The following is a 14,532-nucleotide window of genomic DNA, read 5'->3' as shown; positions in this document are numbered from 1 at the left end:
AAGTCCGAGCAAGTCCGTTATCGACACAAAATATACGGCCAGTTTATTTTTCTAGGAACTGCAGAACTCTCCGATTATCTTGACATGCACTTTTTCATCAAATTTTTTATGTAATATTATCTAAACAGCAATAAAAAGTATCCTCGTAAATTACGGCCTGTTTTCTTTAGGGGTCGTTTTATTTAATTAGTAATTGCATAAATATTGTCCACTAATACTGGGCTTAAAGCCGGCCTAGAGTTGCTAAAACTTGAGGGCTTCCGACGGGAAGTTTTTAAAGCGTCTTGGAAAGTTTTCTATTCGTTACCTGGTATTAAACTGGAAACTATACACGCGGACGCCCGTTTTCCATCTACCATAGCAAAATTGATCGATCTAAAATGACTGTATTAAGGAAATATTAGACGGTGAAGTAAAGGTATAAGGGAGGCTCCTTTATGCAGTCTGCCTAACTAGCGTATTAAGAAAATTTGGGTAGAGGCAATTAAATAATCCCTTCAAAGCCGAACTTAGTCGAATACCTTCGGGAATGGAGAATATCGAGAACAAAAAGTACGCTATAGTTCCCCGGGATATTACATCGGGATCGAGGCCAATTTTCTCCGCTCGCTTTGGCTGCGTCTTCGACGTTAATTTTTTATCGCGCCTTAAAAAACTGTACGCGCCTTTTTAACGCAGATTAGAATGGAAAAATCGTTCTCAATTTCCGGGAGGCTATTTTAAGAGTCGCATGGCTACAGCACAAATCCCAGCTATTCACTGGCATTAACCTTGTACAATTAGACAAATAATAAATATTTATCTTATCCCTTTATCCTCTTACTTTTGTCCCGGCTCTTCTTCCATTTATTTTTCCTTTCCCATTACACTTAATCTTGACCGAATAACTTCTCGATCTGCGTGGCTGAGCCCAGAGCGGCTTCGCCCTCTCAGGCTCACTAATTGTTTTTATTTTCTGTAAAATTTTCAGATAATATAAGAAAATTTTAATTATTTAATCGAATTAAATTTGTTAAATATTTTGTAAATTCTTCAAGTCTCTTAACCTTGTGTGTTTTTATCACTGACAAAGTAAAACTAGCGCTATAATCTTTTATTTAGAATAAACTGCCTAATATATCAATTAATGGAAGGAAGACGATAAACTAAAATATCACATACTATAGTACCTTAATAGGTAAAGTCTCGTCTGCACGTAACGTTTTACCTTTCAGGTAAAATGGAAAAACCGTCCGTTCTAGGTGTCAGGTAAGACTGATTGAGAACTAGAGTACATACTGAGGTTTTATCCATTATAGTATGTCTTTATTGTAGTTGAAAAGAAAAAACATTGAATTTTACTGCAAAATTTTATTTATGGTTTAAATTTTGTTTATAAGCACGCAATGCTAATTATGAAAATAGTATCGGTTGGTAATAATCATTACTATACAATTTTGTAAAATTACATTATTTTGTAAAAGTATGCAAAACTATTAGATTTTTAAAAGCCGCTTTTCAAAAATGAAAAAAAAAACAGTTCAAGTAAAACAGGCTGTCTTTTCGTCTACACCTTTGGTCTACACACAAAGTTTTAGTTAACACGTTTTGACTGAACAGGTAAAACGTTATGTGTAGATGGGGCTTTAGGTTGGGTTAATTACTTTAATATACGTTTGGCCTAATTAATTAACGTAAATGTGCATAGGAAAAAAAGACGAAAAGCTTCGACAGATAGGGTCGTTATTAAATATAAAAGTAGCCGTCTCTGAAAGCCTTGATTAATAGGTTTGGCCGCGTCTTAAGGTGAAATATCAAACCTAACAGAGAAAAGCCCGTTTGCTAAAAATTCATTTATATTTGAGGTCGAGCGCGAGATTAAAGCTCCTACTGAAACCATTAAAATGTCATTTCCATTATGAGTGCTTTCTAATATACCCCGGTAATAAAGTAGAAGGCAGAAGCGAAGCCTACTTAACTGGTGATTGTTATGCAAAGCGACCCGTCTACCAAATCGGCACCTGGCTGGGCTTTTATCGTTTATCCTCATCAAGGGCCAACATTGCGGTAGCAATCTTTCCTCTTTTTTGTCTTGAGAAAAGCACCAGCAGTGTGCCATTCCCAAGAGGAAAACCCAGCCGATTGGCAGTGGATACGAGTGCGTATACCATAATATTATATATTCTTGAAATAGAACTCATTATACCGTCTCAAATACTGGCTTTTGTCAAAGATCTGAGACGGTATAATGATTTTACAGAGGTTAGTTCTCCATCTCCGATATCAGTCGTACCTTTGTTTCTTAGCTTCAATCTACTGAATTCATTGAGGAGACAGCATCCTGTTAAGAACCGTGTGAAAATTCAAAGAGTGTTCTTACGTAGATCTCGGTCGTAAGCCCTGAGAAATTTCTTTGAGTGTCTTAGACCGTTAAGGAATCCCCTACCAGGTTACGGATGGAGTGTTCTAGGTTCTTGAGTTCTACTAGTAAAAACATACATTTTACCTCGCCGTAGTGACTATAGTTATGCATTTTAGGACAAATTTATGCATCAAAACGAATTGGAGCCAATCAAATCGTCGCGCACCTAGAAACATATAAGTATATAGTCACTACGGCGCCGGCGCGGCGCACAGTGGGTCAGTGGATCGAGGTATACGGAAATATGGACATTTGCTTTTGTTTTAGAACTATTAGTCTAATTTGGATAATTTTGATTTTTGTTAAGAAAAATGACCATTAAGTATTTAATTTTAGTCTCTAATTTGATTTTTCCAAGAACTAAAGATGGCGGCTTTTATATAATACTAAATACAGTATCTCCACAAGTATTTCCTAATTGCATGGATGATTTTTACAAACTTACTTGTGAGATTTTTCTTATACTATTAACTTTGACCACTAACTAACAAGATTTCATTCGTCATATTTATTTTTTAGTAGAAAAATTGCCTGACATTAGCTATAAGTTAAAAAATATACAGAGTTGTTCACGCTATTCGACATGGAGTATTGTAGCCAAATGACTAGATTTGTGGAAATTTTGAGTGATGGGATTGTTGATGATCCACCTACACTTTAAAATTATTTGCAAAGCGTACAGAGTGTCCCAAATAAGTAAAAAATATCAAAGCTGTATTTCTTTAAATGGAGCACCCTGTATATTATTAAATTTTTAGTTTTTACTTTTTGTATTTACTAGATTTTGTGTTACAATAATAAAAATACTACTACCTCATACAGAGTGTCTATAAATTTATGAGGTACTATATGCAAAACTTTATATGCTGCATCCAATTATGCACAGAAAAATTGGGATTGTAGTTAAAGCTTGATCATAACTTTTTTGGGACACTCTGTACGCAAAAAAATATTTTTTAGAATATACACCATTTTACACCATACAACAACTGTATAGAACTTTTTTTTTCATATCTTTGTCAACAACGACGATATTGGACCTTCTCGCACTAAAGCGCCACCTTGTATATTTTCCAAAGGGGCGTCTAGTGGCAGTAAATCTTTTTATATTTCTTTTAAGGAACCTTTAACCTCAATAATAGATATAAAAATAGTTTATGCATATTTAAGCATTTTTTTTAAACTCAAGACTAAAATTTAATTTTTTTGTGATACATTATATAATAATAAGACTTTTTTAGAAAATTTTGAATACATGCTGGTATTAAAGAACTGGACAAATCGCAAGGTCATAATTCATATAGAATAAAAATATGATAAAAAAGTTCATTAAGTTTTGGAATAAGTTTGAAATTATGCAGTTTAATTTGTAATACGGAAATTCAAATAAAATACCGTATGATCGAAAAAAACGGCGTCCAGTTGGCTGGGAAATGACGATCGCTGATATTTCCCTTATAATTTTATGTATAAAATGGCAGCGATCGTTCATTTCATAGCTATCGCTGACGCCGTTTTTATTCGATCATACGGTATATATTCTGGAAAACACCCCTGCACTATTCAGTAAGTTATCTATAATAAAGTTATGACTATTTTTTAACAAATTTGAAGATTTTAGAACACATTTATTCAAAAAAATGTCTTAAGTTAGAAATTTTGCATAATTGCTGAGTGTCCAGCAAATTGCTTTGGGTCGATCCAATGTGCGTGAACGGCGAGCGAAGTGACAGGCAGTGGATACGGGCGCGTATCAGTCCGTATTATGTAAATGGTTTATCCAGGAACTGGAAGGCCGATTATCCGCTTGCGGAGACCGAGGCGTCAAGACTCCCAGATTGAAGTGATCGGGTTCAGGTAAGACGCGACGATGCTAATGCTTTTACTATGCTCGGCACCGCAAGGGAGCACAGAATTAATTCCGTCTTATGTCTAATATGCGAAAACACATTTGGCTAATTCCAGAAAGACACGTATCGCTCCTTAATGCGATCCGGGCGACGCTACAACGGGGAAATTAAAAGATTTCGCGCTTTGGCAAGGGACGCAGATAAGATGGGGCTTATCGAGTTCCGAAGTAGTGCGGTGTCGACTACCTGGGTCTCTAATTTTATTAGAAACTCCCTCGACATCCCTCTTTAGTGATTTTTCATAGGGTAATTTGATCCACTAGCTTCAGAAGGCTGTAGTTGCTTGCATGTCCTAATTTAAAACAAATAAACCTATACGTAGAATGCCGCGACAAGGGTATGATTCGTCCTAGCAGTGGCGGCCCTTTAGCCAGTACTGGCTTAGCTTTATTCTCCAAACTCTCTCTCAAGTCAGGGGCGCATATACGGGAAGGATAATGGGGTGTAATTACCCCTCCCAGGAAGTTATTTAGTGGCACAAAAGAAATGAATAATACCCTTCATGATTGAAAATCCAGACAAATCAGTTTATTAAGTTTTCCTCAGTTACAATACCTTTCATCAAAAATTAAATCTAAATCTAGATACTTAAATATTACAACTATCCCTCACAGACTGAATCTTTAGATGCACCACTCTATCAAGTCCATCACAGTTTGCAAACAGAACCACTATCTTGAGACGGTTTTACAGAGGTTAGTTCTGCACCTCCGATATCCGATATGAGTCGTACCAAAGCTTATGGCATGAATAGTTCTCGTCTCGGTGCATTCGCCTGAAGAGGTGTTCTGGTGTTTTCCTATTCTTCCCATGCACAGAATCTGCATTCACCGTGGTTTTTAGCTTCATTCTACTGATGTGTTCATTGAAGAAACAGTGTTATGTTTAAAACCCCGTGACAATCCGAAGATTATTCTTCTTAAATCAAGGGAAGTCTTAGATTTTTCTCGGTGGTAAACCCTGAGAAATGTCTTAGACTGTTGGAGGATTCCCATTCTAGGTTACGGAAAAAACATTCCAGGTTCTTGAGTTCCGCTTTAAGTTGCTTTCCACTTGGGAAGCAGAACGGTTCTGGGGCAGTTATTGTTTATTGTTCGCTCCTTTTCTAGCTAGTTTATTTGCTTTTTCTTATTCATTTTACATGTGTATATTACTATTTGCTTAATTAATAGATTAGTTGGATTTAATCCGCCTCTTATATACGTGGCGCATTATGGTTAGGTGTAAGAGTAGCTTAAGCCAAACAACCTCCCAATAATGCCCAAACCATAGGGTAATGTTTAACTTTATTACTGATGTAGTATAACAACCCAAATTCGTTCAACAAAGTTGAAGAGGGATTATTTTTGCCAACTGTATAAAAAACTATTTAAATGAAATAAAGGAACCTACGTTGTGTTATTGTGGTAAATATTTTTTATTGTGATTACCTCGGATGCGCTCGACAGAAGCAATATTTTGGAAAATTTGAGGAGGATAGGTTTTGTAAATCAAACGCTAAATTTGTAAATAGCCCTACTTATTTTATTAAATTAAATGAAATGAAAGGTGTACCGTACTCTGCCTGGAATTCACAAGTAAAAGAGCACGGCAGAGAAAACTCCGATCATTATTCCAGAGAATCCAACTATGCTGTTCTGAACTTTAATTAAAGAGAAATAATAATAATATAAATATTGTCTTCATACCAAGGTTTGAGGTTTAATACATTCATAATTGAAGAGGTTTTGTTAGTTAGCAGGTCCCCACCTGCAGATACTGAGGTCCTTGGGACGCAGGAGGCTACTCAGCTATGAGTTATACCATTTATTGGTTTTATTTTTTAAACTAGAAATTATTCACAGCCATAAATGGAATCTATTAAATACATACACATGTTATATAAATAAATAAGGAAAAACTTGATCGCCGAATATTACAACAGAAAAACAAAATATATGCTTTAGTTAACATTAGTTGAATAATGAGGAATCATTTACTTTACCTTTAATAACATTTTTTTTGTCACAATAACCAGAATTTACAAAGCAAAATAACGTCAATGCGTTTCGAATGGTGATCTAGAAGCTATCATTTTACACCTATCATCGCTATTCGTTCTCTGCTCTCCCTAGTTTGCGAATAATATTTTAAAAATCAATAATTTTATTTATGTATCAGAGTGTGAAAATGAATGTTTTGAATTTAAAGAAATATGTTTATTTTTAAATAGGCGGTTCACCTCACTGACAAAGGCAAATTTATTATTATTATTATTAAATAAGTGACATAGAGGAGTGAATCGCAACATGTAGGAACAGGCAAGAGGGGCAGGTGCCCCCAAGTGCTTAGGGCCAGCCGCCACTGCGTTTTAGTAATAACGGCCTATGCGGCTTGAACTAATATTTGTCCCGCTAGAGTTAGTTGACATAAATACGCAGTCTAGCAAATTTTCCACTCCAGGGGAATAAAAATATTCCTTGTCGAGGCGAGCATCAAAGCCGTTTGGAATCGGGACTCACTTAGCTAATTGCTTGCATCTACGGATGCCGTAAAGCAAGACCCGCCGAATTAAATACGCGGATAAAACAAACTAACTTTTTGCGCAAGCGACGAGTGTCGTCCAGCCCCAAGTTGTTCGCTATTAAAGAAATGGATCTGGATGAGTGGTCCAGCGAGTCAAGGGTCGCCTTTGAGCCGTTCCGCCAAAATATTAATTATCTCTCTATTAGCGCATGGGATAATTGACTGATGTGGCCTTTTTCTCGTGTGTGTTCAAAACGTGAAAAGGCTTTCAAATTCTTATTTTAATCGGTAAAAGAGCGAACCTCAGATGTGAGCTTCCGCATGTACAGAAAATGAGACTCTTTTTCAAGTCCGGCCATGGATTTTGATAAAACTACTGATATTACTAAATCTACATAAAATTTTCTATGAATACTGAAAATTTCATAATTTTATGAGCATGTTTACTATTCTTCTGAGAGCCTAGAAAACTTGTAAAAAAGAGTCAATTTTTGAGCTTTTTTCCATACATATACTCATGAAGTTTGTAGTTTGTCAATTTTGGTCAGGCCACCGATTCTGATGAAACTACTGTTATTTACTAATTAAAATGCGTAAAAATCGAAACGTAGGCCATTTTAGCCTTACGAGTTTGCTTTACCTGTAGAAGGCCTGTAGATAACATTATAACTAAACTAAAAAAGTTTGCGAAAACAAGGATTTGAAAAATCCAGTTTCTTAGAAAACCAAAATATTTCAGTTCAACCATTATATATTCTAAATTAACATAAAATTTCCTATCAATACTGAAAATTTCGTAATTTTACGACTGTGTTTACTATTCTTCTAATAGCCTTGAAAACTTAGCTAAAAAATACCAAAAAATGGTATTTTTTTTTTACTTTTTTCCATATATACCGGGTGCGTCTCAAAAGTGGCTCACCCGTATAACTTTTTTATTTTTTCAGATTAAAAAAAAACGAGATTTGGTACGCTAGAATATGACATAAATTAGGATTGATTAACATATTCAATTCTGTTGTTTTCGGTCACTTCCTGTTTCACTGGAAATGACTACAACTTTTGATTTTAAAATGGCACTCTCGGTACTTTCTTACTTTATTCGATAGAAAATGACACTCTGAATCGAATGACATATCATATGTCAACTTTTGACATATTCGCTCAAAAACAAATTGTATTTCAAATTTAAATCTAGAGTGCTATGGCTGTGTTAAAAACATTAATTTCAATGAAATTGGGAACCTTGGGAACATAGATTTGATCGTTTAATGTTTTTAGTGTCTTGTCCTGACCGGTTAAAAGATGACCAAATCGTATTTAAATATAATCTCAATTTTTTCAAATGGAACGAGGGTGGCTCATTAGCATATTTGGAAAAAGCATTTTTTACGAATAATTTGATACCACACACTTGGTATTTCGAGTCAAATTGTCGTTATGAACCACATGTTACAATTTTGAATAAACCATATGCGAAAATGTCAAAAGTTGACATATGATATGTCATTCTATTCAGAGTATCATTTTCTATCGAATAAAGTAAAAAATACCGAGGGTGCCATTTAAAAATCAAGTTGTGAAATAGGAAGTGAACAAACACAATTGAATACGTCAATCAATCCTAAATTATTTCATATACTAACATACTAAATCACGTTGTTTTATCTAAAAAACTAAAAAAGTTATAGGGGTGAGCCACTTTTGAGACGCACCTGGTAGACTCATGAAAGTAGACTCATGAAATTTCTCGATATTGGTCAGATTACCGATTTTGTTGAAACTACTCTAGTAATTAAAGGGTGTGGACCACAAAGACGTAGGCCATTTTGGCCTTATGAGTTCATTATAGCCTGTAGGTAGTATATTGGTTAGGTTAATTTTAACTAACCGAAAAAACGTATGAAAACAAGGGTTCCAAAAAGTCAATTTTTTACCAAACCAAAACACTTATGCTATTAATTGTGTAGTGGAGCATGGGATAATTGACTGAGGTTGCCTTTTTCTTGTACTTGTTTGCGCAAAATTCGAGCCTGTTCGTCGAAGGCTTTCGAATTCTTATTCTAATCGGCGAAAGAGCGACCCTCAGATGGCAGCTTTCGCGAGAATTAAGGCCTTGTACACAAAATTCCGAAACTCTTTATTTAGTGGCTTAAGTAAGAAATTAAAAACGGGATTAAAGATTTTTTCGGAGCGCGAGGGCCCCACGAGGCACATTAAGTTGGCGCTCCGCAATTGGTCGGAAGATCCTGCCAAGATTTGTTCCGGTTACTTGGAATGTTTAACGGCCCGACCCGAATCTCGGGCCCAGGATTAAAACGTAATAACTCTTCCGCTGGCGAAATTACATTTTTAATTTGAATGGGGCATTTTTGGTGTTGATCGAGGCCGCGCCACCCGCCAAGACGTGCCCCAACTGTAAAAAGTGCGATCGGCCGCCGAAGCTAAGTGCATAATGACAAAGATCGGGGCTTAAAAATTATAATGGGCGAAGGGCGCGAACCAGGGCAGGCATTAGTCGCTTTGGCCGCCTTACTCTATCAGCGAAGTTAAAACCTGATCACGTCCTGGCTTGATCTGGGCACGTAATGAAAAATTACACCTTAGTCAGGGCGTAAGGTGTGCGATCGGGAGTCTTTGCCAATGCCGGTCGCATCCGGCCATCGGGGGTGGCCGCGATAGCATAGTATGAGGAATACAGTAGCTCCACCCTTGTAAATATTTAGCCGATAAAATTCGGCAGATTGTTGGCAGCATGTAGAGCACTTGAGATGGGATTACGTATATAGGTACAAACAGCTAACATGTGTTCTGTTGTATAATATCAAATATGTATGTATAGTGTAAGTATCTTGGCGGTATATGTGGAGAAAACGGATTTTTTAAGAGTTAAGGATAAAGGATAAACTGGTTACCTAGACCAGCTGATATTCATTCAAAAATTGTGAGAATATGCCTTCCAAAATAGATTCGCTGCGCAAGAAAACAAAAACGAAGTGCATCATTATGTATGCTTTTTATGAAAATACATAAATGGTAAAATATGCTGCTTTCCGACAAAAGCGACACAGCTCAAAATTAATAAGCTTTACAGTAAAGGCAATTGACAATTTTTTAATCATATTATGTTTTCTTACACAGCCAGTTTTTAACTAATCTTTAAGATGGGGTTTGATAGTAAATAAGTATAGTTTTAAGTACATTTTTAATACCTATTGCCTTGACTAATCAAATAATAATAATAAATAATGACCGAAAAATCACAGTCACTTTTTGTTTTGCGACCCTTTACTCTGTAAAGCGGATCTCAAATATGTATCACCATTGTATCACGAAACTGGCACTTTTTGGATTGGGACTTTTTTTCACAAGAAAGTATGATCCAACGTACAAAATTGTCACGATGCAATCATGACGCAACTAAATTGGTTTGGATAATAACGGTCTTCCACGTTAATCATATTCCAAAAATCAAAAAGTTGGTCAAAAGACAGTTGGTCAGAATGACACCTAATGGTGAATTATTTAATTTTAAATTAGGACGGGTTTGCTCGTTAAAAAGACGTTTTTTATTACTATGGGTTAGAAAAACCCAAAATCACAAAATTTTGAATGGTACCACTTTTGTCGGAAAGCAGCAGTATTTTCGTCATTATTACTTAGTATATGTATAGTGATGGGAAAAACCGATTAATTTCAATAATCGGGTACACAAATTTCAAGTGATTGCAATAACCGAGTGATCGCTCGAGCGAAATATCACTCGTATTTAAAAATACGGTTTTTCACCCGTCGCTTGTTATAAGTACTCGTTAACGCCAAGCGCCAAGCAGTAAGTTGCGTGCGTAGTGATGAATGGCAAGTATAGCAAGCGGCGAGCGATTCGCTTGATCGCTTGATTTAGATTATTTCAAAGCATTGTGAATGTAGGTCGTAAAATGTTGTCCCTCAGATACCCAACGGATACATATATATACGGCGTCGTATAAATTTGCTACCTGCAATGTATGTAGAAAATTCGCTCGGCTTTTTATCGAGTATGTCACATTAAAATCGGATTTCAATTTATTTCATTCTAGGATCGCTTGCGTTCGTCGCTTGGTACTCGTCACTTGCATCGCTCCTTCATAATCGAGCGATGTCGGTTACTTCAATAATCGAGTACTCGAGCGAATTTTCGCTCGAGTTATCCCATCACTACATATAGCTAGTATATACTATTATATCTCTTCAATCAGCTTCCTTGTCATGTATTCAAGGTTGTCGTGGTCATAGGTTAAGACTATCAGATCGTCCGAAAAAAATGTATAAAATGTTTTCATTGTTGTAGGTATACTTGGAACAGTACAGGGGAAAGACAACATCCCTGCTTGAAGCATTTTGTAATATTTATGTGTTCTGACAATTATTAATCTTGTATTTTTATTCTAGCTGTAGTTCTCTGTTATAAGTTCTTAACTGCTTTATAAATAAGTTGGCATTTATATTTTTTATTTCAAACGTTTCCACATTTTTTTATGGATACCTTGTCATAAGCTTTTTGAAGGTTTATATCCACACAAACTGTTGTAACTAACATTGAAAATTTTACAGTAGATGAAAACACACCTTATTCGGCTATATTCAGTGTCTCATGGAGTCGGGTTGAAAATCTTGAAGTATTTTACTGTTTTTTACTAACTAAATTAACAATTAGGTGATAAAATAATGTATCAAATTTGCACAAATTCAACTCTGACGAGTGCCCCGCTAGTCCCACTACTCTTTATATAACAGATACACCAGTAATAAAACACTAGGTCATAGAATGTGGCAGAAAAGAATAAAGGATAGGACGAGAAGTAAGGCTGCTAGTTTCCTTATACTATGGCGGTGGTTTGCCCCCCCCCCCTCACCCTCAAAAATCCAGCCGATTTCCATTTTCAAAGGCGGCCATGTTTAGAGCGGCGAGCGCTTCTTTTGCAGTGCCGCGGTTTTATATTTAATAAACATCAAAGCGTCTCAAATAATCTCTGATAAACCCTACTAATGATCTGCGTTTCTTTCTAGACGTCTCCGCCCAAACTCAAAGAACTAATTGCTAAGATTTCAGTTCAGTGCACCTGATATTTTAAATTACGCGCAATCCGCTTTACTTCGCGGGCGAAAAAATACTTCCGTACCTTAAAGGAACCTTTAATCTGTCGATACGTTTTGACAAGTTTATTTGATCTCGCTGGGGACCGTCTTCGAACCGATTAAACAAACCACTTTGCAATTAATAAACATCGTTTTTGCTTTTTATTCACCTTAATGCCTTATTTAGGGACAGATGATGTAGCTAGACGCCGTTCCTAGTTCCAGAGAAGACATACACAAACGAGTAGGGTCAGGGAAAATTGGGAGTAACCAAATTACGGCATTTAGAGGGTTGATAAATGCCAAGGTATCGATGTAGAAAGCGGAGGGGTCGTTTTCAGAATAAACAGCATCCGCACGCTTGATGAATCAATTTATTTCGATGCGCTTGGGGTTTTTAATCAGGAGGGCCCTTAATTCTTCTCTCTATATAAAAACTTTATTGTTTCGTCTGGAAATTTAACAGACTCACCTGAAGCGTTACAATAATCCCTCACCTTTAGAATGTCGAGACAACTGTTACGGGCCCCGGTCTTTTTAATAGGGGCCTAAAAATTTAATCAAAAACATATCTGGAAACGCTGCCAAAACAAGACAAATTTAAAAAACACGCGGCTGATATCGAAAGAAAGAACGAGAAGCGAAAGATCAATATGCCCAGAGTTGAGTTCTTTTCACTTTAATATTGAATAAATTTTTATATTAGCATGACCGATTACATCCGAAAAAGAACCCATGTATTTTATTTAAGGTTTTTTAAATCGACACGCTTTGCTGAACTCAAAAAGACGTAAATTCGTTGTGTCGGGGGTTTACTCGGGGCCTTAGGTAAGATGTATTTCTTGGCTTTCAATAAAAGGGTGGAATATAAGGAATTAAAAATAAATGGAAACTTTTTCCATAAGTCCCGTTAGATTACAAATAATGAAAGCTCGGTTCGCATTGCGTTTAGAGTTTTAATAGTCTTATGGCACTTGGGGCGGAATTAGTCGTCATGCCAGAAAATCTACAGAGTGATCCAGGCCTTTTTATATTCCGGACGAGGAAGGAAAAAATAAACCGAGTCTCTTTCTGTCCGTTAAAGACAGTCTTCTGGAATGGAGTATGGCTGCGTCTTATGCCGTCCAACACTGGAAGATATTGAAAGGAGACAAAGAAAGCGGCGAAACCATAAAAGCCAACGACTCGGAGAGGAAAATCCTCGTAATGCAGCGGTGGCGTATTTGGGAATTAGAAAAATGACAGCGGAGCCACCCTGTACCGCAGCATCTCCAGAGATATTTATTCGTTTTTCCAAACGACCCGGTCCGAGACAATGCCGAGCTAAGAACGGTCGTGATTTCGCTTTAATCCTCGTATAATGGTTGTATAATTCTTCCAGCTTGGCGATGGCGAAGCAACTCTTTCCTTCAATGATCGCCCGCCCTAATATATTCAGGAGCATTCTCCGGGGTCTCGATTGCCCTCTTTTTTTAATACTCCGCAGTTAAATTAAATTGATCTTGGAAATGCCAGCGATTTCACTTTAAAAACGAAATTCAAATGGCTGACCAGACCAGGCTAGGGTTTCCATACAGGTTTTTGAAAATTCAAGACATGTGAGCTCTAAGATCCGGACTTTTTTTAGACAGGGGACGTCTATTATTTACGTGAAGCAAGTTTTTAGGGATTTTTTCACTCCCCCGTTCTTGGTGACATGTCGTGATATCTCTATTTTTTTAATTATTGGTAAAATTTAATGCTGCACGTTACATACCGATACTTCCAAATCAATTTACCTGTTGCATATACATTTAGGCTGATCTAAAGTCTCTCCAACGTGTCAGTGAATGTTTCGATATGTGACCTTCCTAATCGTTTTCAAGCACCAGCAGATTTCTCACTTTTGTTTAATAGCAGTCATAGACGAGAAACGTAACTCGCATAAACATGATGTTAAAAATCGAACCATTTTCACCATTTCAGTACCCAACTGTATCATTAAGTTCAAAATTCTGAGAATCTGCGGGTTGTGAAATCGTGATCGGTCATTAAAAAAAATGGGGTTTCATTATTCCATCATTTGATATTTCTATATTTTATATTCTTTTTTTGATTGAGTTTTTTTTTCGTGTTTATTGGTATTTTTTTAAATAATATTTATTTCTGACCTCAAATCAGCACAAAATAATACTGGCACCGAGGCATTTCGATATTTATGTTGAAAGGAACAAGGGCGTAGATAAGGGGGGGGGGGTACTGGGGGACAGTACCCCCCCCTGACGCTTGACGAGATACGAGAATTGAAATAGTCATTGACTATGAAAGGATTTTTTTTAATTAATATCCGACATATAAGAACACTTTGTATGCTTTTAATTATGTTGATTTATCGTTTATAATATGTTCGACCTAATTAAAAGCATACAAAGTGTTCTTAATTCAGAGACAGATTAGTGGGGTTAACTCTAATCAATATCCATAAAGATATTGAAATAAATGTTGATGCTGTTATTGATAGGTTTTCCAAACAGCGTACTAGAAAACTTGATTTTGTTTTGTAGTTTTATTTATAGTTTTTTTTTATAGTTTAGAGTTTTTTATTTATAGTTTATAGAA

This window comes from Sitophilus oryzae, unplaced genomic scaffold (genome assembly GCF_002938485.1).
Source record: "Sitophilus oryzae breed Bouriz unplaced genomic scaffold, Soryzae_2.0 scaffold_177_pilon_pilon, whole genome shotgun sequence".
In the NCBI taxonomy this organism is placed as follows: Eukaryota; Metazoa; Arthropoda; class Insecta; order Coleoptera; family Curculionidae; genus Sitophilus; species Sitophilus oryzae.
The sequence above is the reverse complement of the archived record's forward strand: the minus strand, read 5'-3'. Positions refer to the sequence as shown.